Raw genomic sequence first — 27,335 nt, forward strand, 5'->3', positions numbered from 1 at the left:
ATTATTTCTGTATTTTTTCTTTTAGTTTGTACATAAAAAAGGAATTACAAACTTTAAATATAGTAATCATGTACGTGAAATATTATGTTTCTTTTATTACCACTAGATTTTTACATTAAAATACCATTTATAATGTTTATTTTTATATTTATTATTTATTAAATTATTAGATTACAAGTACCCATTCGAGTACCTACCTTCGTTATAATTTTATTTGTAATTTTTTTCTATGGCAACACGCTATTTGTTTATAATAATGATTTGAAAAAACAGCTGTAAACTGGGACCAATAGGATTCAAGTTAGAATTGCAAATGGCGGCTCGCGTTAACGTTACACTGACAGATACCGCGCACGTTTGTTAAAAATTTAATATTTCGTCAACAAAACTCTTACAGAAATGGATATATACAATTCTATTAAGGATTTAATTTGGCTATATCTGAAATTCGCCTTGTACGCTATTGGAATATACGTTTTGGTATATTACTACATTATTCACTTCGGATAAAAGTGCAGTGTTTCAAGTCTTCCGAAGTTTTTGCTAGCGTTTTTACCGCTGGATGTTTTTCGTCGGTTTTTATCGTGTCGCTATTACCGGTACTGCAGTGTTTGGTATATTTTTATTATTGTCTCTATCATAATTATTCACGCATTCAGTGAAAGTGGCCCCGGAATTTCGTATAATTTTTTCTAGAACATCGAATCTGTGGCGTAATTTTATTGTTTTCAGCTCATAAATTTATTTGAAAAAAAGGGGAAATTTGCGGTTTTTGTATGTTTTATTTTTCTTTTCTTCTTAAATATAATCTAACTAGCTAACGATCGTGCCGCTTGTGGGCAGGGGCAGGCAGAGAGAATAGAACGCCACACCAATCTGTATTTGCAAACTATCTTCTCTTCCATATTCGTGCATTTTCTCATACATACCGCCGATTATTCCGACTTAAGACCTGAACGCGATCAAGTATTCGAAATACTTGATCACCCTAAGTGTCCCTCGGTCTTTCCCTGCTTCTATTACCAACCATATTCGCCTTATAATTTTTTTTACTGTTCTTTATTCGGTCATACAATTTACATGTCGAAACCATCTCAACACACCTTTCTTAATTTTGTACCTTGACATCATGCTAAGTTTTCCTCGGTTTACTTCTACTCCTATTTCAAATTACATTGCCTCATCAATTTGTTTTACCGTTCTTTCCTCGCTTTTCGACACATCTTTCTTATTAGATTTTAGTTATTTACTGACATTAAATAGTAAATTCCATCACGCTAAACTGTCGTAGTCGCTTTCATTTTTCAAAACCGGACTGCCGGACGGTAAAATTCCGTGAAGTGCACAAACGCCCTTACGTTCTTTCCTTATTTCGCCATTGGAACATCTATCACACATCGTTCTCGGCACTGAGGGATCGCATTTCGACTAAATTCAGTCTTTTTTTATTTTAAATTTTTTTAATTTATTTATTTTTTATTTTTTTTATTTTTTTTTTATTATTATTTTTTTATTGGACACTGTCTATCCTCACTAGGTATTTGCAGATACCTGTTCTGAGGTAGGCAGGGTATGCTTATTCTTTTTATAATACAGCTTTATATATTTTTAATGATAATATAAAAGTGGTAAGACTGAAATAATATGAAATAATAATTATAAAATGAAAGCAAATAGAGAGTAATATTATAAAATTAGAAAATAGGATTATATAATTATAAAACACTGACACATAGATTAATCACACACAAACTTTAATTTGGTGCTCCAGCTGGGATCTTCCAATTTTTAGGAGCCATTCTTTTGTGTGCATTTTGAATTTATTTTTATTATTATTATTTATTTATTTATTAGTCTACTCTAATCCTTCTTTTGCCAACTCCGTGCTTCAATAAAAAATAATCTCACCCAGGAATTAAAAATTACCCATATTGATTTTATGTTTTTTTTTCAGAGTTGATCCTTTAACACAGTGCTACGATTGGATGAATTAGTTTGTAGAAACAGTGGTAAAAAATTTCGAGTGTAGTGTGGAGTTCATTTCACGGACGGTCATTGGTGATACCAGAAAATGTAAGTACTTTTTAAATTATTTTAATATAATAATAATAATAATAATAAAACCCTTATCCGCACCCCAATGCTGCATAGGGCACTGCGTCATATGAACGCAGTGTTATCTTGATGGTTTACACATGAAGGAAAGGTGATCAGCCCTCCGCTTCAGGTACCAGTCCAGGGTAATATTGAATAAATATGACAGTGAAAAAATCACTTATATTTATTTTACCCCCCTTGGGAATCGAACCCGGGACCTCCATAACGGTAGACGAGCGTGCTGACCATTACACTACGGAGGCGGACATTTTAATATAGTAACATATTTTTTTACAATTTAATACAATTTCCATACTGACATTCTTATTTTTTGACATCTCATCAAAGATGAAGAAGAATATGGAAGTCTGGGCATTTACAGGGCTGACGACCGTCATAGGTTGGTTTGAGTGATCACTTTACACACGTGTAACATTCACCGATTCTACCCATTATTGACAACCACACTACTCAAATTCTTGGAAGTTCTATATATATGAACCAATTTAGAAACCTTCTTGAATCACTAGAACTTCACTAGAGACATCTATTGGTGAGATGTAAAGAAGCTTTTTATTTAGCAGAAACTCTTATATTAGTATGTGAGATCCGAATCCTGGATTATAATCACACACATGAGAAACGCCAGAAAATACCATTTTCATTTTTATTATTTAAGCTTATAATTTGACCAGATAATATTTGGACACACTCAAAATGTTGACATTCTTATTGAAATCTGTAGGGAACTAAGGGAGATATGAAGGTTTAAACTTTAGATATTTGAAAAAAAAAACAAAAAACGTGTTACGCCAAACAGCCGCAACTTGAGTTACGGCTAGTTGCCTTTACACATTAGTACGTTTCTAAAACTAACTAACTAACCAATACGCCGCTTTCCCGCAGGGGTAGGCAGAGGTAATAGAACGCCACACCGCTCTGTCGTTGCAAACATTCTTCGCCTCTTCCACGTTCATGCGTCTCCTCATACACACCCGCCGATTGTTTCTACTCCTAACCTGACCACTTTCAAGTATATGGCATACTTGATCGTGCCAAGTTTTTCTCGGTCTTCCTCTGCTCCTTTTTCCGATTAAATTCGCCTCATAAATTTGTTTTACCGTTCTTTTCTCACTCATTCGTTCCACATGTCCAAACCATCTCAACACACCTTTCTTAATTGTATCGATAATGCTTGTCTCAGCTTTGCATATTTCACTATTCGAACATCTATCATACATCGTCTTGTCGCACACTCTTCTGAGAGATCGCATTTCGGCTGCATTCAGTCTACTTTCATCCTTATTAGAGATAATCCAGATTTGTGAACAAGTATTTGGACACACTCAAAATGTCGCGAAGCGTATTGAATTGATATTTGACGCAGTGATATTTGATTTCCATTCCATACTGCGAAACGTGCGTTACTTTGCCGCGTACAGCACGCCCGTGTTATGCGGACGCGAGTAGACAAGATAGCATCGTTGACTTGCCGACCGAAACCATTCCAACACCGAAAATCACTCAAAGTTTATACTCGTTCGTCTGGAGTAATCATTCATCAGCTGTACTCTCTTGACCCTTTCTGTACCTGCTACATTGCCGAACCAATGAGAAGCCGATATTTTTAATGCGTCCGATTTTTGTTTTTTTTTTGTTTTTGTTTTTTTGTTTGTTTTTTTTGTTTGTTTTTTTTTGTTGTTTTTTTGTTGTTTTTTTTTTTTAAATAACAATAGATCGCCACATAATTTTGTCTTTGTAATCCGTCTTTGCCTCTTCCACATGATGGGAATGTTGTCGGAAATGGGAGCAGAGGAAGACGGAGGATAGCTTGGCATGATCGAGTATGTCATATACTTGAAAGCTGTCAGGTCAGGAGTCGAAATAATTTATCTAAAAAATGTATCGTTTTTATAATGTTTGTGTGTAACATACGTTTATTTTAACATTTTAAAAAAATAATAAATTCTTCTTCTTCACCTTCTTCACCCTCTTCTTTTTCAACTTCTCCTTCTTCATCTTCTTCTTCTTTACCCTCTTCATCTCCTTCTTTACCTTCTTCATCTTCAACTTATTCTTCATCTTCTATTTTACCCTCTTCTTCTTCAACTTGTTCTTCATCTTCTTCTTTACCTTCTTCGTATTCTTCTTCTTCAACCTTTTCTTCCCCTTCTTTTTCACCTTCATCTTCTTCTTAACCTTCTATACCTTCTTCTTCAACTTCTTACCCTTAACCCTTTCTTCGCCTTCTTTTTCACCTCCTTTTTCACCTTCTTCTTCTTCTTTGCCTTCTTTACCTTCTTTGCCTTCTTCATCACCTTTTTTACCCTTTTCTTCACCTTATCTGCACCATCTTCATCTTCTACTACTTCTTAAAATGCCCATAAATCCGATAAATTTGCATCTAACCAGTCTGAGCCAAGGTATCGCGTGGCTGGGTACAACTACATAGCACGCATATAAAGGTGGAGACTGACCTCCATATTTGGTCGTAACGTAACACGTTACGATGCGAGCATTCAGGCAGTCAGTACAGCGAGCCGAGCGCTCCATCCATAGTTTCGGATGCTCGCTGATGCTCGCCGCGAGCGATGTTTCGACATTATGTTACGACGAAATGCTCCGGTTAGTCTCCACCTTAAAATTTCCTCTAATTTTTATTCTATCTTCTGGCAGTGAGAGTGTTAAAACTGCCGGATGCGCTGTGAAGATGACTTGCGATAAAAAACCGAAATTCGGGAAACGATCCAACCTTGTACAGAAGGCATTGGCCATGAAACAGACTGTTATTAAAAACTTATCACTCCGCATTTTAAAAACACATTTATCACTCGGCGAATCGTGTGTTATTATTTTTATTTAAAAGAAAGTAAATAATAGATTATTTCCAGCAAATATATGTGAATCCGAATCGCGTTTTATCTGAATTACAGCCGTGAAAATTGCGAATTTAAATGTGTGTATAATGTATGTATAATGTTCCCTAAGATTTGAAAGGCCGAGATGAGCATTATCGATAAAATTAATGAAAGGTGTGTCGAGATGGTTTGGGCACGAAAAAATATGAAAAATAAACACAATTGTGTCGGGTTGTGGTCCTGTGGTTAGTGTCGCGGACTCTTGAGTCAAAGTTTCTCGGTACGAACCCACTATACCATGATTTGATACCTATTTCTAATAATGAACCGCTCAGGCTCAAAGAAATAGTATGAAATTGAAGTATTTTTGTAAATAATAAAAAAAACACAAATACTGCTCTTTTTTAATAAAAAAATAATAATTATTTATTTTATTATTTTTGACATCAAACATAGATGAAGTCTGGGCTTTTGCGGGGCTTACGACCGTCATAGGTCACTTTACAGACGTGTAGCATTCACCAATTCTACCCATGATTGACAACCACACTAATCAATTTTAAACTCCATATTGATCAAACTCGTGACATCGTACATGTAAGTTCACTACCTCCATCTATGTTGGAATGGGGAAAGCTTTTGATAAGCAAAGACTTTTTCTATTTGTATGCAAGATCCGAATCATGGATTAAATTTATACACTTGGCCCCGCCGGAAAACATGATTTTAAATGTTGAAATGTTACACGTGTGTAAAGTGATCACTTAATCAAGCCTATGACGGTCGAAAGCCCTGTCAATGCCCAGAATTCCATATTCTTCTTCATCTATATTGAGATTTCGCGCACTCCTTTCAAGAACGTCATAAATCAAAAATCGTCAATTTTCAGTTATGCATGTTTTCGGAATGCCCATAAAATGTACTATATCCCAGCAAAAGCGGCATATTTTTAACTTAATATTTACCCGCAACAGGGCAGAAAGAGTTGTTTTTGCATTTTGAAGAAAAGGTATTGTTTAATAATTTTTTTAAATATACTAAATATTTTTTAAATGGAGAAAAAAACCTTCAGGTTTTACCTTAAAAGATCTGTTGCTCGGTAAAAAGTTCAATAAGTGGCTTGATATGTATTTTTAATACATTGTATTATATTTTTAAACTTTAAAAACGCTCTCCTGAAAAATCAAGTTTTTTGATTTATGACGTTCTTGAAAGGAGTGAGCGATTTGTGTACAATTAGTCGCTTTTATTTTTCAAAACCGGACTGCCGGACGGTAAAATTCCGCGTGGTGCACACACAAGCTGCCAAAATGTTGTGAACGAAAAAATCGTTACTTTTCGCTGTAGTTTCAGCCCGGACCAGCCTATTTTTTAAATATCGCTCACTCCTTTCAAGAACGTCATAAATCAAAATACTTGATTTTTCAGGAGATCGTTTTTAAAGTTTAAAAATATAATACAATGTTTTAAAAATAAATATCAAGCCGCTTATTGAACTTTTTACTGTGCAACAGATCTTTTTAGGTAAAACCTGAATGTTTTTTCTCCATTTGAAAAATATTTAGTACATTTAAAAAAATAATTAAACAAAACCTTTTCTTCAAAATGCAAAAACAACACCTTTTGCCCTGTAGTGGGTAAATATTAAGTTAAAAATTTGCCTCTTTTGCTGGGATATAGTATATTTTCTGGGCATTCCGAAAACATGCACAACTGAAAATTGACGATTTTTGATTTATGACGTTCTTGAAAGGAGTGAGCGATATGTAAAAAAAACATAATCCATTTGATTTGATGTCAATAAAACACAGCGGACTCACTTTCATAATATTTTCGCAATGTTTGATGGTAATTATTACCTAAAGTAAGGTACATTAGCATTTTTTCCGTAATACCGCCAAAAATAATTATACACTAGTACACTTTATACGGTTTTCTTAGTGAATTATTCACTGGACATGTAATAATTACGAACAGATTTATTTGCGCAATGTTATTTTGCATTTCAAACAATGAGATTGATCTAATGTAAATTTGTAATATGCATTTGATGGCCTTTCATGACAATACACTGTTAATTTGTTTACAACATTTTGAGTGTGTCCAAATACTTGTTCACAAAATCTGGATTGTCTCCAATTACAGGAGTTATTTTCATGTTATTTTTTGACATCTCATCAAAGATGAATGAAAATGGTATTTTCTGGCGTTTATGTTCATGTTCTTCTTCATCTTTGATGAGATGTCAAAAAATAATATGAAAATAACTCCTGTAATTGGAGATAATCCAGATTTTGTGAACAAGTATTTGGACACACTCAAAATGTTGTAAATTATTTAAGCTTATATGGCTCATGAAAAAAATCAGGTTTTTGATGTATGACGTTCTTGAAAGGAGTAAGCGATATATTGGAGATAATCCAGATTTTGTGAACAAGTATTTGGACACACTTAAAATGCTGTAAATGTTTTTTTTATTCCTTGAGAAACAATTTTTTTGATTTTTTTTGTTTGTTGATAAAATACCTCAATAGGCCCTTTTCAAAGGTCACCGAAGTTGTAAGGATGGGCCTCGCGCATCGACTGCGTTTCCGCAGTCGAGTCACGTAACTCTGCTTGCAGACAGAAGGTGTGGGGGTTCAATGCCGTTCGGAGCCATTTAGTGTCAGGCATGCAGTCATTGTATTCCCCAAATAACGGTGCAGATGTATTGTCTTCGAAAATTGCATTAATTATGCCGTAAGGCCACAGCGCGTAACTCAATGGCAATGTCAAAGTTATATAATAATAATAATAATAAAGCCCTTATCCGCACCCCAATGGTGCATAGGGCACTGCTTCATATGAACGCAGTGTTATCTTGATCGTTTACACATGAAGGAAAGGTGATCAGCCCTCCGCTTCAGGTACCAGTCCAGGGTAATATTGAATAAATATTACAGTGAAAACATCACTTAGATTTATTTGACCCCCCCTGGGAATCGAACCCGGGACCTCCAGAACGGTAGCCGAGCGTGCTGACCATTACACTACGGAGGCGGACGAGTTATATAAATGTATATTATTTTTTGACATCTCAACATAGACGAAGAAGAATATGGAAGTCTGGGCATTTGCCCCGTAAACCAAAATTCCACATCTATAAAAATAACTACTAACATACAAAGGAATCCAACAGCAGTGCATATTTACATCTTATATAAGTATCAAATACAGGCACTTCTAATAAATTATAAAAAAACTCAATAATGCTCTAATAATTACATTATTTTTTGGCATCTCATCAAAGATGAAGAAGACTATGCAAGTCTGGGCATTTACGGGGATTACGACCGTCATAGGCTGGTTTACGGGGAATTGATTGTATTAGACTCGTTTTGTGTTTATAACAGCCGATATAATCAATATTTTCATTCATCATTTTCTCTTGGAAAATTCGCCTTCGAAAAAACGTTATTTTCGTAAGTTGGCAATGAATGACGTCACAGAAGCAATGGAGTTATTTCAATATTGGTAACATTGCTAAATTTTTGGCCGCTCTATTTGTTGATGTCTATGGTCCACACTCCCACCCCCCCCCCCTCATATTTGTTTAGCACAAATGGTAGTGTATTGGTAAACAAACAATCCAACACTGCTACTATTACAGCTCTATAAACCATTGACAATAGACCATATGACGTCATAAAACGTTCGACGACGGAAATTTGATGACGTATGCGAACGCACGTTTTTCGTTTTATAAAAATATCCAATGTTTAAACCTTCATATCTCCCTTATTTTTCTACATATTTCAATAAGAATGCTACCGATAGTCTTGTGATTTTTCATATTAATTTAATGGCCAATAATCACACATCGTGATATATACTATCCATTTTCCGTTCGGGTACGATCGCCCATTATCGTACCCATCCGCTGTGACACGTTGACGACACTAATGTGGCTACTGTGTACGTAATACAGTGTCCACTATTGACGCAATTAGTGGACCGTTAGTAAATATTAATTTACAGTTACATTAGCGTCGCGCGTTGAACGGGCGCCATACGAAATACGATAATTGCACCCGTAATAATTATTTTAATTTTACTTACGAAACGAGAACGGTTGCATTGAGGAACGTGACATTTCTTTCGTACAGTGTGTTTGTTGTTGAATTAACCCGTTCGCGCCGTATGGAAGGTCTTTGTGACCCAAAAATGCTAGCAGAACTTAAGGGAAAAGTGTACTGAACAATTGTGAGTGTGTCCAAATACTTGTTCACAAAATCTGGATTTCCATATTCTTCTTCATATGATGAGATGTCAAAAAATAATATGAAAATAACTCCTGTCATTGGAGATAATCCAGATTTTGTGAACAAGTATTTGGACACACTCAAAATGTTGTAAATAAATTATCTGGTCAAATTATAAGCTTAAATAATAAAAATGAAAATGGTATTTTCTGGCGTTTCTCATGTGTGTGATTATAATCCAGGATTCGGACCTCACATACTAACATAAGAGTTTCTGCTTAGTGCTTCTTTACATCTCACCAATAGATGTCTCTAGTGAAGTTCTAGTGATTCAAGAACAAGGTTTCTAAATTGGTTCAAATATATATAGAACTTCCAAGAATTTGAGTAATGTGGTTGTCAATAATGGGTAGAATTGGTGAATGTTACACGTGTGTAAAGTGATCACTTAAACCAGCCTATGACGGTCGTCAGCCCCGTAAATGCCCAGACTTCCATATTCTTCTTCACCTTTGACGAGATGTCAAAAAAATAATATGAATTATTTTATTTGTAATAGGCTGTCGTTTTCAACGAGTTAACTATTTTAGTTGATTGGTGTACAAGCGGACTAACTCCTTTAAGGACACCGGAAGATTGTTCTAGATGTAGTAGAAATTTAAGGTCAATGGATATGTGTGACGTAATGAGAAAGTCGTCTTGTGTACATATATGTAATATAATGTCAAGTTATAATATGTAATAATATCTAGTAATATAACATTCCTTTACTAAACAGTAAAGGTCCGCCTCTGTAGTGTAATGGTCAGCACGCTCGGCTACCGTTCTGGAGGTCTCGGGTTCGATTCCCAGGGGGGTCAAATAAATATAGGTGATTTTTTCACTGTAATTTTTATTCAATATTACCCTGGACTGGTACCCGAAGCAGACGGCTGATCACCTTTCCTTCGTGTGTAAACGATCAAGATGACACTGTGTTTATATGAAGCAGTGTCCTATGCACCATTGGGGTGCGGATACGGTTTTATTATTATTATTACTAAACAATAGTATGTCCAAATACTTGTTCACGAATCTGGATTATCTCCAATTATAAATGATATTTTCTGACGTTTCTCATGTGTGTGATTATAATCCAGGATTCGGACCACACATACTGACATAAGAGTTTCTGCACAGTAAAAAAAGCTTCTTCGTTTCATCAATACAATGATTAGATGTACAATGTTGCAAAACTGGATCATATATCACTCACTCCTTTCAAGAACGTCATATTTTAAAAACTTGATTTTTCAGGAGATTGTTTTTAAAGTTTAAAAATATAATAAAATGAATTAAAAATAAATATCAAGACACTTTTTGAACTTTTTACTGTGCAACACATCTTTTTAGGTAAAACCTGAAGGTTTTTTCTCCATTTGATTTTTCTAGAGAACGTTTTGAAAGTTTAAAAATATAACACAATGTTTTAAAAATAAATATCAAGCCATTTTTTGAACTTTTACTGTGCAACAGATTTTTTTAGGTAAAACCTGAAGGTTTTTTCTCCATTTGAAAAATATTTAGTATATTTCAAAAAACAATAAAACAATACCTTTTCTTCAAAATGCAAAAACAACATTTTCTGCCCTGTAGCGGGTAAATATTAAGTTAAAAATATGCCGCTTTTGCTGGGATATAGTACATTTTCTGAACATTCCGAAAACATGCACAACTGAAAATCGTCGATATTTGATATATCGCTCACTCCTTTCAAGAACGTCATAAATCAAAAATCGACAATTTTCAGTTTTACATGTTTTCGGAATGTCCAGAAAATGTACTATATCCCAGCAAAAGCGGCATATTTTTAACTTAATATTTACCCGCTACAGGGCAGAAAATGTTGTTTTTGCATTTTGAAGAAAAGGTATTGTTTTATTGTTTTTTGAAATATACTAAATATTTTTCAAATGGAGAAAAAACCTTCAGGTTTTACCTAAAAAAATCTGTTGCACAGTAAAAGTTCAAAAAGTGGCTTGATATTTATTTTTAAAACATTGTGTTATATTTTTAAACTTTCAAAACGTTCTCTAGAAAAATCAAGTTTTTTTATTTATGACGTTCTTGAAAGGAGTGAGCGAAATGTGTGACAACTATGTGCAAATCTTGATTGATATAAGATATTGAATCCATTGTATTGTTTTTTTAAGGATTAACTTTATTAATTTATTTTGAACTATACACATGTACTATCATTTGTATGAGATATAAACTAAATATGATATAAATCCTTGTACATAATAGGCAAGATTTTTTTTCTTTTTTCCCTCCCATAACGCTCTATCTATCTCTCGTTATCAGGGGGTTTACTCTAGCTCTAAAAGGTCGAGAACCTGTAGTGCATATGAAGGTTTTTCTGTATTTTTCCATTGTGTAATTGCACCACATATATACCAGTTTTTCATTCTGGTGACAAGGTGTGTCATACTTCCTCGTTCTTTCTCTCCCAAGGCTGTGTTTTGTTAATTCATATCTCAGTGTGTTTATTACACACATATAAATTAAGTACCTCAATCTTTCCACTCGTGTTATTTAAAGAAAATACCCGTTGACATTGAATCGCACATATAATTTACATATACATACTGTATCGAACATATTAATTGAAACAAACTTTTTTTTCGTATTTTCAACACCCTCTAAAGAAAATGTTGTGGATTCTGATTCTGACAGTTAATAATATTATCGGAAGTCTTTTGTTTTATTCTGAGCGACGCATGCGGCATCTGGTGGTAGAACTGTTTTATGTAGGTACTTTTTGTAAGTACTTAATAAAATGTATAGGTAGGTACCTAGGTATTTTATTACATCTCCCCCCTTGGGGATGAAAATTCATAGTAAAATTTTCACTCGTCCTCCGTAACATCTTCTTGTAGTGAAGGGACTGGTATAAGCTTAGTGATATGATTAAGTTTTCTTTTTTTTTCTTTCTTTCTTTTTTCCTTCTTTTTTTTTCTTTTTTTTTCTTTCTTGTTTTTTTTTTCTTTCTTTTTTTTTTTTTTTCGTTCTTTTTTTTTCCTTTCTTTTTTTTGTATTTTTTTTTCTTCTTGACCCTTTTAAAGTAGACACAGTTTTTTTTCAATCCATTTGTTTTTATCTTTTGAATTCCTTCATTTTTATTCTGACCTCTTAAAGTATCTTCTAATCTAACCAAATTTACAACTTTTAATTGTTCATCTGCATTTTCATTCGAATTTAATACTGGATTCCTACTTAGACAATCTACTTCTAAATTCTTCTTTCCTGGAGAATATTTTATTTTATCTTTCGTAGAAGTTTTTTCTACTTTATTTTTATTTTCATTTTTCAAGCACTGTTTCTGTGTTATTTGTATGTCTTTATTTTTATTCTGATCTTTTAAATTATCTTCTAATTTAACCAAATTTACAACTTTTAATTGTTCATCTGCATTTTCACTCGATTTTAATACTGGATTCCTGCTTAGACAATCTACTTCTAAATTCTTCTTTTCTGGAGTATATTTTATTTTATATTTTGTAGAAATTTTTTTCACATGATTTTTATTTTTAATTTTATCACTAGTTCTTAAATTTCCACGTCTTCTTTGACTATCTTCTAATCGTTTTCTTTGATCATCTTCTAATTTTTCTCTCTCACACCGAACATATTGTAGTAATTGTTTTAATACATCTAATGTTTCATAATCCATTTCCAATTAACAAAATTGTCGTTTTATAACGTGGTAATATTTTCCTTTTGAAAATTAAGTGTAAATAATATGTAAAGTGGGTGTATAATAATAAAATAAACAATGTGTTGCTTTGTAATTAAAGAAACGACAATAAAAGTTTATTCTTAATTAATCTTTATAATAATTTTTATATCTATCTATCTATCTATCTGATTTTGACAGTTAATAATATTATCGGAAGTCTTTTGTTTTATTCTGAGCGATGCATGCGGCATCTGGTGGTAGAACTGTTTTATGTAGGTACTTTTTGTAAGTACTTAATAAAATGTATAGGTAGGTACCTGGGTATTTTATTACATATATATATATATATATATATATATATATATATATATATATATATATATATATATATATATATATATATATATGTATATATTTAGGAGTAAATGGGTTAAGTGTCTAGGTAAGTGAACTAGATATGAGTAAATTTGAATAATTTGAACGAATTAAAGAGTTGTGTTACGCAAGGCAACTAACTGCACAGTACCTACTTCCGGAGTCAGACATTTAAGATAAAATCGAATGACACATCCTGTACTGGATTTCTTCCGGTCCATACGTGTATACCTTCAGCGTACGTTTTATAACATCCTGTACATATTCTCAGGAAACTTTCTTAGTCCAATGGTGTTCTGGGTTGGTTCCCAAAGACTCTGTGATTTTTCAGGGGATCGTTTTTAATGTTTAAGAATATAATAAAATGTATTAAAAATAAATATCAAGCCACTTATTGTTACTTTTACTGCGCAACAGATCTTTTTAGGTAAAACCTGAAGGTTTTTTATCCATTAGAACAATATTTAGAATATTAAAAAAAAATAATTAAACAATACCTTTTCCTTAAAATGCAAAAACAACACTTTCTGCCCTGTAGCGGGTAAATATTAAGATAAAAATATGCCGCTTTTGCTGGGATATAGTACATTTTCTGGGCATTCCGAAAACATGTACAACTGAAAATTCACGTTTTTTTATATATGACGTTTCCCGTGTGACGCGTTTCCTCTTATTAAGACATTATCAAACACTATCAAACATTGCACGATGTATCATTCTATATTATAATGAAAGATAAATATATATATATATATATATATATATATATATATATATATATATATATATATATATATATATATATATATATATATATATATATATATATATATATATATATATATATATATATATATATATATATATATATATATATATATATATATATATATATATATATATATATATATATATATATATATATATATATATATATATATGTATATGTATATACCAGATTGTCCGCCTCCGTAGTGTAATGGTCAGCACGCTCAGCTACCGTTCTGGAGGTCCCGGGTTCGATTCCCAGGGGGGTAAAATAAATATTAGTGATTTTTTCACTGTAATATTTATTCAATATTACCCTGGACTGGTACCTGAAGCGGATGGCTGATCACCTTTCCTTCATGTGTAAACGATCAAGATAACACTGCGTTTATATGACGCAGTGCCCTATGCACCATTGGGGTGCGGATAAGGGTTTTATTATTTTATTTATATATATATATATTTATATATATATATATATATACATCATTTTAATATGTAATTATACATCGTCACATATATACAAAAAAAATATTTCCCGGAACAAGCAAATTAATTGGAATTAGCTCATAAGAGCGACCTCAGAAAGAAGTCAGACCTCAATTTATTTCCAAAAGTGAATAATTAATGACGCTTGGCGACCAATTATCTCAATCTCGTATCGACGGATGTTTGAATAAAAACCAGTTTTTGAAGCGCGTACGAAAATAATTTAATTACAAGCGAGAAACTAGAGTAATTCTGTATATGGGTGTCAGAAAGGGCTACTCATGGCACTGTTAGAGAAATATATGATTTATAATCGTTCATGGTAATAATATACTCAGACTTCGTCAGCCCCGGAAATACCCAGACTTCAATACTCCTTCTTTGATGAGATGTAAAAAAAAATAACTGCTATAATTGGAGAAAATCCAGATTTATGAACAAGTATTTGGACACACTCAAAATGTTATATTATATATATATATATATATATATATATATATATATATATATATATATATATATATATATATATATATATATATATATATATATATATATATATATATATATATATATATATATATATATATATATATATATATATATATATATATATATATATATATATATATATATGTATATATATGTATATATATGTATATATATATATATATATATATATATATATATATATATATATATATATATATATATATATATATATATATATATATATAAACAAAATAATAAAAAAAACCCTTATCCGCACCCCAATGGTGCATAGGGCACTGTCATATAAACGCAGTGTTATCTTGATTGTTTACACATGAAGGAAGGGTGATCAGCCCTCCGCTTCAGGTACCAGTCCATGGTAATATTGAATAAATATTACAGTGAAAAAATCACTTATATTTGTTTTACCCCCCTTGGGAATCGAACCAGGGACCTCCAGAACGGTAGCCGAGCGTACTGACCATTACACTACGGAGGCGGACGATTATAATATATAATATAATATAATATAATATATAATAATAAATTAACTGTTCAAATTATAAGCTAAAATAATAAAAATGAAAAATATATTTTTTGGCGTTTCTCATGTATGTGATTATAATTAAGGATTCTGACCTCACATACTAATAAAAGAGTTTCTGCTTAGTAAATAGCTTCTTTTCATCTCACCAATAGATGTCTCTAGTGAAGTTCTAGTGATTCAAGAACAACGTTTCAAAAATAGTTCTTACAAATATATAAGTTCCAAGAATTTTAGTAGTGCGGTTGTCATTAATGGGTAGAATCGGTGAATGTTACAAGTGATCACTTAAACCAGCCTATGACGGTCGTCAGCCCCGTAAATACCCAGACTTCCATATTCTGCTTCACCTTTGATGAGATGACAAAAAGTGATATGAAAAATAACTCTTGTAATTGGAGATAATCCAGATTTGTGAACAAGTATTTGGACACACTCAAAATTTGATTCGATCGCAAAAATGCACAGAAACAGGCTTACAGTCAGGACAAACATACATACGAGTGCATAATATATCCGAAATTTGGAGTCAAAGGATCGGGTAAGCAGTTGAAGGGACGGGGGAGAGGATCCAAGAAAGGGATGACGGGATGATGAGTTAAGACTGAAGAATAAAATCAGACATTTGAGAGATGTGTATTTCTGTTTTAAGAGTGTTTTAAAATGACTAATCACCTAACCATCACGCCGGTTCCCCACAGCGGTAGGCAGAGAGAATAGAACGCCACACCAATCTGTCTTTGCAGTTAATCTTCGCCTCTTCCACATTCACGCATATCCTCATACATACCCGCCGATTATTCCGACCCCTGACCTGACCACGCCCAAGTGTTTGAAATACTTGATCATGCCAAATTCATCTCGGTCTTCCTCTGTTCATTTATACGATGCAAGATCAAATTTTCATAGAATTTGTGAATACGGATATCAATGATGTCATTCAACAGCTGCGCCTTGCAATAAAATTATAAATTATATGTAAAAAAATATATATGTTTATACATATTTATTCTAAAATGCATTTGCTACGGCAAGAAAAAATGGTTTTTTCTCCTCGAAATCTTTAAATTTAAAATTCACTTATTCAAACAGAGTAACTTTGGTATTTAAAATAATTACTTTTAAATGTCAAAAACTACTTTTTCGATGTCGATAATTGCTCATAAAAAAAGTTGATTTTAAAATTTTAAATCTATTTTATTTTTCAACTTTAAATAAGCGCCGATGGCATACGCGAAAATCGTTGAAAAATGTTTAAAAATATTCGTACTTAATTAACCATCACGGCGCTTCCCCGCAGGGATAGGCAGAGAGGATAGAACGTAGCGCTGTCACCAACAAACTCACGTTCCTTTGATTGACCATCAGTTATGTGAAGAAATATGCAGCTTAAGAACCAACCTATGCAATCTTTTATTTGCTTATTCTTGACGAGTATTTGCCAAGAATTAACATATATATCATCGGTATTTTTTTTTTATATAACCATCATGCCGCTATCCACTAGGGTAGGCAGAGATAATAGAACGCCACACCAATCCGTATTTATAAACAAACTTCGCCTCTTCCACATTTACACATATCCTCATTCATGCACGCCTATTATTTCAATAAAAATCGTTTAAAATCATGTTTTCAGGCGTCTCCTAGTATGTAAAACAATTAGGTAAGGATCTTTACATACATTTAGAAGGGTCGGCGCTAAATTAAGCTTACTCAAAGCATGGGTAGAATGCTTAATACTTGCTTAATACACGTGTATAATGTGATCAGTTAAGCCAGCCTATGACGGGTCAAATGCCCTATAAATACTAAGACTTCCATATTCTTCTTCATCTTTGTTGAGATATCAAATTTAGATAATTTAATTTATCTTAAATGTCGTCAGTGTCATTCCTCAGGCAGATAACACAGAGAACATATTAACATGTAGCTCACTCCTTTCAAGAACGACGTGTATCAAAAATCGTCAATTTTCAGCTGTGTATGTTTTCGGAATACCCAGATAATGTACTATATCCCAGCAAAAGCGGCATATTTTTAACTTTATATTTACCCCCTACAGGGCAGAAATTTTGGTTTATGCATTTTGAAGAAAAGGTATTGTTTAATTATTTTTTTTAAATATACTTAATATTTTTCGAATGTAGAAAAAACATTCAGGTTTTACCTAAAAAGATCTGTTGCACAGTAAAAAGTTGATATTTATTTTTAATACATTGTATTATATTTTTAAACTTTAAAAGCGTTCTCCTGAAAAATGAAGTTTTTTTTATTTATGACGTTCTTGAAAGGAGTGAGCGATATTTCATCAAATATAAATAAATTAAACTTATGGCACACCCTGTAGATGATGTGCGCCACACATGCCTGGATGTGACATAACCAGGAATACACAGTCCGGTTTTTAATGTCAAAGAGTCAACTTGTCGCTTATACATATGTACCATGTACCATATATGTATGTAAAGACACATAATCCTTTAATTTTAGAAGTATTTCGCCTATACAACGGTGTGCGATATGGCGAAAAGCCAAGATGGCCGAGTCAAGTCAGTTTTCAGTTAAACGTCCAATTTGTATAGTTAAACGTGCAATTTGATTAGTTAAACGTCCAATTTAATTCGTTAAACGTTCTATTTGATTCGTTAAACGTTCAATAGGATTCATATACGTCCAATTTGTTAAGTCAAACGTCTAATTGATTCTTTTACGTCCAATTTGATTAGTTAAACGTTCGATTTGATTATTTACTGTCCAATTTGATTAGTTAAACGTCCCATTTGATAAGTTAAACGTACAATTTGATTAGTTAAACGTTCAATTTGATAAGTTAAACGTCCAATTTGATTGACAGCATTTTGAGTGTGTCCAAATACTTGTTCACAAAATCTGGATTATCTCCAATTACATTACCTATTTTCATATTATTTTTTTACATCTCATCAAAGATGAAGGAATATGGGAGTCTGGGCATTTACGGGGCTGACGACCGTCATAGGCTGGTTTAAGTGATCAATTTACACACGTGTAACATTCACTAATTCTACCCATTATTGACAACCACACTACTCAAATTCTTGGAAGTTCCATAAATATAAACCAATTTGGAAACATTGTTCTTGAATCACTAGAACTTCACTAGAGACATCTCGGCTGTCCAAATTTAAAACACAGTAAGGGACATTTTTTTTGTAGCACGTTTTTTTTTCACTTTCGGACTAAGTAGAGTCTACTTAGTCCATAAATGCAAAATAAACGTACCTACTACAAAAAAATGTCCCTTACTGTGTTTTAAATTTGGACAGCCGATCTATTGGCGAGATGAAGTTATTGATTAGTTAAACGTCCAATTTGTCTCGTCCAACGTCCAATTTAATTCGTCAAACGTCCAATTTGATTTGATAAACGTCCAATTTCAAGTTCAAAATCTGTGTAAGTGTTTTATTTTAACATTTAAATGAGATGTTATAACTGTAGGTTATATCCATGTTAAGAAGATATGTATAATTATATATCGCGGTAAACGTTTGGCTACGTTATTTGGAATACGTACCAGATTTGCGGTAAGGTCGTGACTAGGTGTCAGGATTCGTGATGCCTTCAGAATGAACCCATATACCACGAGATCTTCGCAATTAATCACTGCGCTGCAATTACCAACTAAATGCCGCTCGGAGGGCCGTTCTAAGAGTACCCACATAAAGGCTTGGTTGATAATTAAAAATATGTACGTTAACTAAACATTTGTGGGGCTAGTGTAGTTGGAAATATGAACAGATTAAGGTCGAGGAAAACTTGGCACGGTCAAGTATCTAAGAAAATTGGGTTTACAAATCGACGTGCCATACGTAAAGTGCTCTAACTACATTTTTGTCGATTTTGCGAAATTTGGTGTATGTTATCAACTGACCGTTACCTTCAAATATAATTAAACAAAATAATATATATATATATATATATATATATATATATATATATATATATATATATATATATATATATATATATATATATATATATATATATATATATATATATATATATATATATATGTAATAAAATAACTAGGTACCTACCTATACATTTTATTAAGTACTTACAAAAAGTACCTACATAAAACAGTTCTACCACCAGATGCCGCATGCGTCGCTCAGAATTAAACAAAAGACTTCCGATAATATTATTAACTGTCAGAATCAGATAGATAGATAGATAGATAGATATAAAAATTATTATAAAGATAAATTAAGAATAAACTTTAATTACAAAGCAACACATTGTTTATTTTATTATTATACACCCACTTTACATATTATTTACACTTAATTTTCAAAAGGAAAATATTACCACGTTATAAAACGACAATTTTGTTAGTTGGAAATGGATTATGAAACATTAGATGTATTAAAACAATTACTACAATATGTTCGGAGTGAGAGAGAAAAATTAGAGGATGATCAAAGAAAACGATTAGAAGATAATCAAAGAAGACGTGGAAAACTAAGAACTCGTGATAAAATTAAAGATAAAAGTCCATGTAAGATTTGTGAAAATTTAAATAAGGGAACTCGATATCACTCTGAAGCAACGTGCTGGTTTAAAACAAAGGAGGATGATAAGATTAATAATAAAAATGAAGATTTACAAATTACACAGAAACAGTGCTTGAAGAATGAAAATAAAAATAATGTGGAAAAAATTTCTACAAAATATAAAATAAAATATACTCCAGAAAAGAAGAATTTCGAAGCAGATTGTATGAGCAGGAATCCAGTTTTAGAATCGAAGGAAAATGCAAATGAACAATTAAAAGTTGTAAATTTGGTTAAATTAGAAGATATTTTAAAAGATCAGAATAAAAATGAAGACATACAAATAACACAGAAACAGTGCTTGAAAAATGAAAATAAAAATAAAGTAGAAAAAGCTTCTACGAAAGATAAAATAAAATATACTCCAGGAAAGAAGAATTTAGAAGTAGATTGTCTAAGCAGGAATCCAGTATTAAACTCGAATGAAAATGCAGATGAACAATTAAAAGTTGTAAATTTGGTTAAATTAGAAGATACTTTAAGAGATCAGAATAAAAATGAAGGAATTCAAAAGAAAAATACAAATGGATTGAAAAAAAACTGTGTCTACTTTAAAAGGGTCAAGAAGAAAAAAAAATACAAAAAAAAAGAAAGGAAAAAAAAGAACGGAAAAAAGAAAAAAAAAAGAAAGAAAAAAAAACAAGAAAGAAAAAAAAGAAAAAAAAAGAAGGAAAAAAGAAAGAAAGAAAGAAAAAAAAACTTTATCATATCACTAAGCTTATACCAGTCCCTTCACTACAAGAAGATGATACGGAGGACGAGTGAAAATTTTACTATGAATTTTCATCCCCAAGGGGGGAGATGTAATAAAATAACTAGGTACCTACCTATACATTTATTAAGTACTTACAAAAAGTACCTACATAAAACAGTTCTACCACCAGATGCCGCATGCGTCGCTCAGAATTAAACAAAAGACTTCCGATAATATTATTAACTGTCAGAATCAGATAGATAGATAGATAGATAGATATAAAAATTATTATAAAGATAAATTAAGAATAAACTTTAATTACAAAGCAACACATTGTTTATTTTATTATTATACACCCACTTTACATATTATTTACACTTAATTTTCAAAAGGAAAATATTACCACGTTATATATATATATATATATATATATATATATATATATATATACATATATACAATATATATATATATATATATATATATATATATATATATATATATATATATATATATATATATATATATATATATTGTATATATGTATATATATATATATATATATATATATATATATATATATATATATATATATATATATATATATATATATATATATATATTGATTTGAATTGAAAAATATTTAGTATACTTATTTAAAAAATAATAATGAAACTATAGTTTTTCTTCAAAATGCAAAAACAACACTTTCTGCCCTGTAGCGGGTAAATATTAAGTTAAAAATATGCCGTTCTTGCTGGGATATAGTACATTTTCTGTGCATTCCGAAAACGTGCACAATTGAAAATTGACGATTTTTTATATAAATGACGTTGTTGAAAGGAGTGAGCGATATGTAAATATTGTGCGATCCACAAATGGCATTGTATCTACAAATATAGTTTAGGTTTCTAGGGTTAAATAAATAAATAAAATGATATGCATGACGACTTTTACTAAAATGAGAGTGTGGCTGAATTCGGAGAATATTTACTGGTCAGATGACCCTCAAAATCTGTATAATCATGTATATCAAAGACCGGGTTACATAATTTTATATACATATGTACATATACGTATGTAAACCAGCCACGAACGTCGATTCATTATGCAAAACCAGCTGTGATTGCAAGGACATGGAAAGCGAACCTCACTGCATCATACTTTGAAGATGGCTTCATTTTTTATACGTAAAAAACTTGTTAAATAATACTAGGAAATTCAAATTGGGTAAAGGTCGACACCGCTTGTAATACTGGCTCGTCGAAATAGAAATTTTAGTGTATTTGTTAGCCACAGCATTTTGAGTGTGTCCAAATACTTGTTCACAAACCTGGATTATCTCCAATTACAGGAGTTATTTTCATATTATTTTTTGACATCTCATCAAAGATGAAAAACAATATGGAAGTCTGGGCATTTACGGGGTTGACGACCGTCATAGGCTGGTTTAAGTGATCACTTTACACACGTGTAACATTCACCAATTCTACCCATTATTGACAGCAATGGGTAGAATTGGTAGAAGAATTTGAGTAGAACCACACTACTCAAATTCTTGGAAGTTCTGTATATATGTACCAATTTAGAGACCTTGTTCTTGAATCACTAGAACTTCACTAGAGACATCTATTGGTGAGATGTAAAGAAACTTTTTACTGAGCAGAAACTCTTATATTAGTATGTGAAGTCCGAATCCTGGATTATAATATCACACATATGAGAAACGCCAGAAAATACCATTTTCATTTTTATTATTTAAGCTGATAATTTGACCAGACAATTTATTTACAACATTTTGAGTGTGTCCAAATACTTGTTTACAAAATCTGGATTATCTCCAATTACAGGAGTTATAACTCCTGTAATTGGAGATAATCCAGATTTTGTGAACAAGTATTTGGACACACTCAAAATGTTATTTTTTTTCATCTCCAAATACTTGTAAACACACCTAGATTATATCCAAATATATGAGTTAGTTTTCATATTATTTTTTTCATCTCACCAATAGATGTCTCTAGTGAAATTCTAGTGATTTTGCTACAATGTTACGAAATTGGATCATATATATAGATCTTCCAAGAATTTGAGTAGGTAGTGTGGTTGTCAATCATGGGTAGAATATGTGAATGTTACGCGTGTGTAAAGTGATCACTTTAACCAGCATGGCGGTCATAAGCCCCGTTAATACTCAGACTTTCATATTCTTCTTCATCTATGTTGAGATGTCACAAAAAAACAAATTTGTTAGCTAGTTTCGTGTCGATTTTTGCATTTTATGGTTAGGTGCAATAGCTATATAGAGTATGGGCCATCATAGTTTATTTTAAATGCTGCCCGGGTTGGAATATTCTGTTAAGTTCTTACCTTATCCATTTTATTCCAGAAGTGATCAATGCTCAGACGAATGTGTGGAAAATCATTGTATGATTACCAGTGCTTACTATTTGTTATCTTATTATTATTTTATGTTTAAGACTTTTTGTTTCTCTATGAGTGTATTCATTAGTGTATTTTTATATGAAAAATTGTATATATGTATTATGTTAAAGGCTTTAGCCGTTCAATAAATAAATATACTGCTCTGATTTCACGACAGAATTAAAAACGAAGATATAAGAAAGGAATGTAAGGCTGAACGAGGAATAATTGAAAAGATTAGGAAGAGTTCTTTGCGGTGGTATGGACATGTGGAGCGAATGGATAGCGAGAGAATGACCAAGAAAATATATGTGGCGAATGTGAGAGGGAAAACAGAACGTGGACGACCAAAAAAGACTTGGCACGATCAGATCAATCAGAACCTAAAATCTGGCGGTGTCAAAAGTCTGCGTAATCGGAGGGCAGGTATGACTAGATGTATGGATGTGAAGGAGGCGAGGAGTGTATGTCAGGACAGAAGAGTGTGGCGTTTCATCCTCTCTGCCTACCCCTGCGGGGAAACGGCGTGATGGTAGTAATAGTAGTAGTAGTAGTAGTAGTAGAACGTTTTTAAAGTTTAAGAATATAATACAATATATTAAAAATAAATATCAAGTCACTTACTGAACTTTTTACTGTGCAACAGATCTTTTAGGTAAAAGCTGAAGGTTTTTTCTCCATTACAAAAATATTTAGGATATTTAATAATAATAAAATAAAACCCTTATCCGCACCCCAATGGTGCATAGGGCACTGTGTCTTATAAACGCAGTGTTATCATGATCGTTTTACTTATGAAGGAAATGGGATCAGCCCTCCGCTTCAGGTACCAGTCCATGGTAATATTGAATAAATATTACAGTGAAAAAATCACTTATATTTATTTTTACCCCCCTTGGGAATCGAACCCGGGACCTCCAGAACGGTAGCCGAGCGTGCTGACCATTACACTACGGAGACGGACAAGAGGATATTTAAAAAAATAATTAAACAATACCTTTTCTTCAAAATGCAAAAACAACACTTTCTGCCCTGTAGCGGGTAAATACTGAGTTAAAAATATGCCGCTTTTGCTGGGATATAGTACATTTTCTGGGCATTCCGAAAACATGCACAACTGAAAATTGACGATTTTTTATTTATGACGTTCTTGAAAGGAGTGAGCGATGTGTATCTAGAAGCTAAGACTGTATGCCAAGGTAAAGTCAGGTATAACGCAGACCTCCATTGCTTCATGTCTGATGAGATACAGTATACTCACAAGTATTTGGACATAGGCAGTATTGTAAACATTTTTCATAAGCGAAAACCGTATTATCAATGGCCTTCCTGACATAATCGACTTCAGACAGACCAAGGTTAATTAAAAATTACTAATTGGCTTTTAACTAACATGCTTTTCTCCCAGCACTATTGTTATTATTTTAAAATACAGTAAAACTTCGATATAACGGACCTCTATTTGACGGACTAAAAATCCAGTAAAATATAGAAAACTACAATTAAATTTTAATAACAAATATTTGTGTTTTTATTATTTACACAAATATTTCAATTTCATACTATTTCTCTGAGCCTAAGCGGCTCATTAGAAACAGGTATCAAGAGTCCGCGACACTAACCACGGGACCACAAACCGACACATCGCTCACTCAAGAACGTCATAAATCAAAAATCGTCAATTTTCAGGTGTGCATGTTTTCGGAATACCCAGAAAATGTACTATATCCAAGCAAAAGAGGCATATTTTCAACTTAATATTTACCCGCTACAGGGCAGAAAGTGTTGTTTTTGCATTTTGAATAAAAGGTATTGTTTAATTATTTTTTTAAATATTCTAAATATTTTTTAAATGGAGAAAAAACCTTCAGGTTTTACCTTAAAAGATCTGTTGCACTGTAAAAAGTTCAGTAAGTGGCTTGATATTTATTTTTAATACATTGTGTTATATTTTTAATCTTTAAAACCGTTCTCCTGAAAAATCAAGTTTTTTGTTTTATGACGTTCTTGAAAGGAGTGAGCGACATTTTGATTTTGTTTATGTTTTGTATTGTTTATTTGTATGCTTGTGGTTATTTTGTTAAAAAAAATCATACAGTGTCCAAATTTTCAACAGCAAAAAAGATTTATTTCAAACCTATTTTTATACAACGGACTTTCGGCTTTGACGCACACCCCCCTCCCCCCAATTAGTCCGTTATATCGAGGTTTTACTGTACTGTATTATTTTAAATTACAATGTACATTGTAAACAATATACTACACTGGTCAAATGGATTCATTGTTGCTTTTGAGTCAAGTTCACTAACCGTATTGTTTCACAATAGTAATTAACTTAGATTAAGGCCCGGTGAACAATTGCTTGATAGATTCCAGTGATAAGATGGACAAATTGATACAGCAAGCTGTGTATTTGGGACCTACTGCGCGCATATTCACTGTATTGTAGAATTTACATAAGAAAAATGTCCCTATTTTAGAGTGAAATTGGAGGATTTTATCTGATTATAATTCTGTTTCTACAATAGTTATAAGACATAGGAACACAGATAATATTGTACTCTAATTTATTGCATAGTTTCACGAGTAACCTGCTCCGCGCGTATTCACTGTATTGTAGTATTTAACGTTAGAAAAAGGTCCATATTTTAGAGTGAAATTGGAGGATTTTAAATGATTATAATTCTATTACTGCAATAGTTATAAGACATAGGAACACAGATAATATTGTACTCTAATTTATTGCATAGTTTCACGAGTAACCTGCTCCGCGCGTATTCACTGTATTGTAGTATTTAACGTTAGAAAAAGATCCCTATTTTAGAGTGAAATTGGAGGATTTTAAATGGTTATAATTCTTTACAACATTTTGAGTTTGTCCAAATACTTGTTCGCAAATCTGGATTATCTTCAATGATGAGTTATTTTTACATTATTTTTTGACATCTCAACATAGATGAAGAAGAATATCGTAGTTAGAAGACATAGGAACACATATAATGGCGTCACTTCAACCAGCGCATAAATCTTCAATCTCTCACGCTACTTTATAATATTCTTCACAACTCTAATGCACCTAAATATCTCGCTGAAAATTCTATACGCCTCTCAAATCATGGTCTATCACTTCATTCTTCCCAAGAAAGAACACTTTCCATTCCTCGCCATATCACATCATTCTTCAGCAATTCCTTCTCTGTCCAAGCGGCCAGACTATGGAATGAATTACCTCTCCGCGTAAACAAATGCACCTTCTCTAATAACTTGTAAGAAACGTCTGAGACATTACTATCTATCATTAGAATCCTAACTGTCCATTAAACCTCCTCCCTCTACCTCCTTCCCTAAACTGCCTTTTTCCTTTGCCCTCCTTATTATCATATTTTGTAATTTATGTTTTTTTAAATGTTCAAGTACTATCTACCCTCTGATTGCCAACAGCTTTATATGGTATCAAACGTTTTGATCAATATCACTAGTCTGTTTTTGGTTGGCTGGAGGATATTGCTTTTTAGCCTAAGCCCGCCAATGCACTCATTTCTTTTGTGTACATGAAGTTTAAATAAAAATATGAAAGTCTGGGCATTTACGGGGCTGACGACCGTCATCGGCTGGTTTAAGTGATCACTTTACACACGTGTAACATTCACCAATTCTACCCATTATTGACAACCACACTACTCACATTCTTGGAAGTTCTATATATATGAACCAATTTAGAAACCTTGTTCTTGAATCACTAGAACTTCACTAGAGACATCTATTGGTGAGATGTAAAGAAGCTCTTTTATTAAGCAGAAACTCTTATATTAGTATGTGAGGTCCGAATCCTGGATTATAATCACACACATGAGAAACGCCAGAAAATACCAGACATCTATTGGTGAGATGTAAAGAAGTGATGTATCTCTAGTGAAGTTCTAGTGATTCAAGAACAAGGTTTCTAAATTGGTTCATATATATAGAACTTCCAAGAATGTGAGTAGTGTGGTTGTCAATAATGGGTAGAATTGGTGAATGTTACACGTGTGTAAAGTGAT

At 32.3% G+C, this 27,335-nt stretch overlaps 1 protein-coding gene across 5 annotated transcripts in view; it reads left to right on the forward strand.

Annotated features, from left to right (window-relative positions):
• Window positions 1-27,335, forward strand: part of LOC148305056 (uncharacterized) — an 80,313-nt gene that overhangs the window by 20,923 nt on the left and 32,055 nt on the right. The window contains exons 1-2 of one of the 5 annotated variants that reach the window (XM_088267293.1): window positions 289-614; window positions 1,955-2,073. The gene's annotated coding sequence lies outside the window, so the exon portion shown is untranslated. Of the gene's footprint in view, window positions 1-288; window positions 775-1,954; window positions 2,074-27,335 lie in introns of those variants that run through there. The other 4 variants (XM_088267294.1, XM_088267296.1, XM_088267295.1 and 1 more) reach the window with 4 other exon arrangements.

Source organism: Brachycentrus maculatus, unplaced genomic scaffold (assembly GCF_059751285.1).
Source record: "Brachycentrus maculatus isolate JH-2025_06_01 unplaced genomic scaffold, ASM5975128v1 h1tg000288l, whole genome shotgun sequence".
NCBI lineage: Eukaryota > Metazoa > Arthropoda > Insecta > Trichoptera > Brachycentridae > Brachycentrus > Brachycentrus maculatus.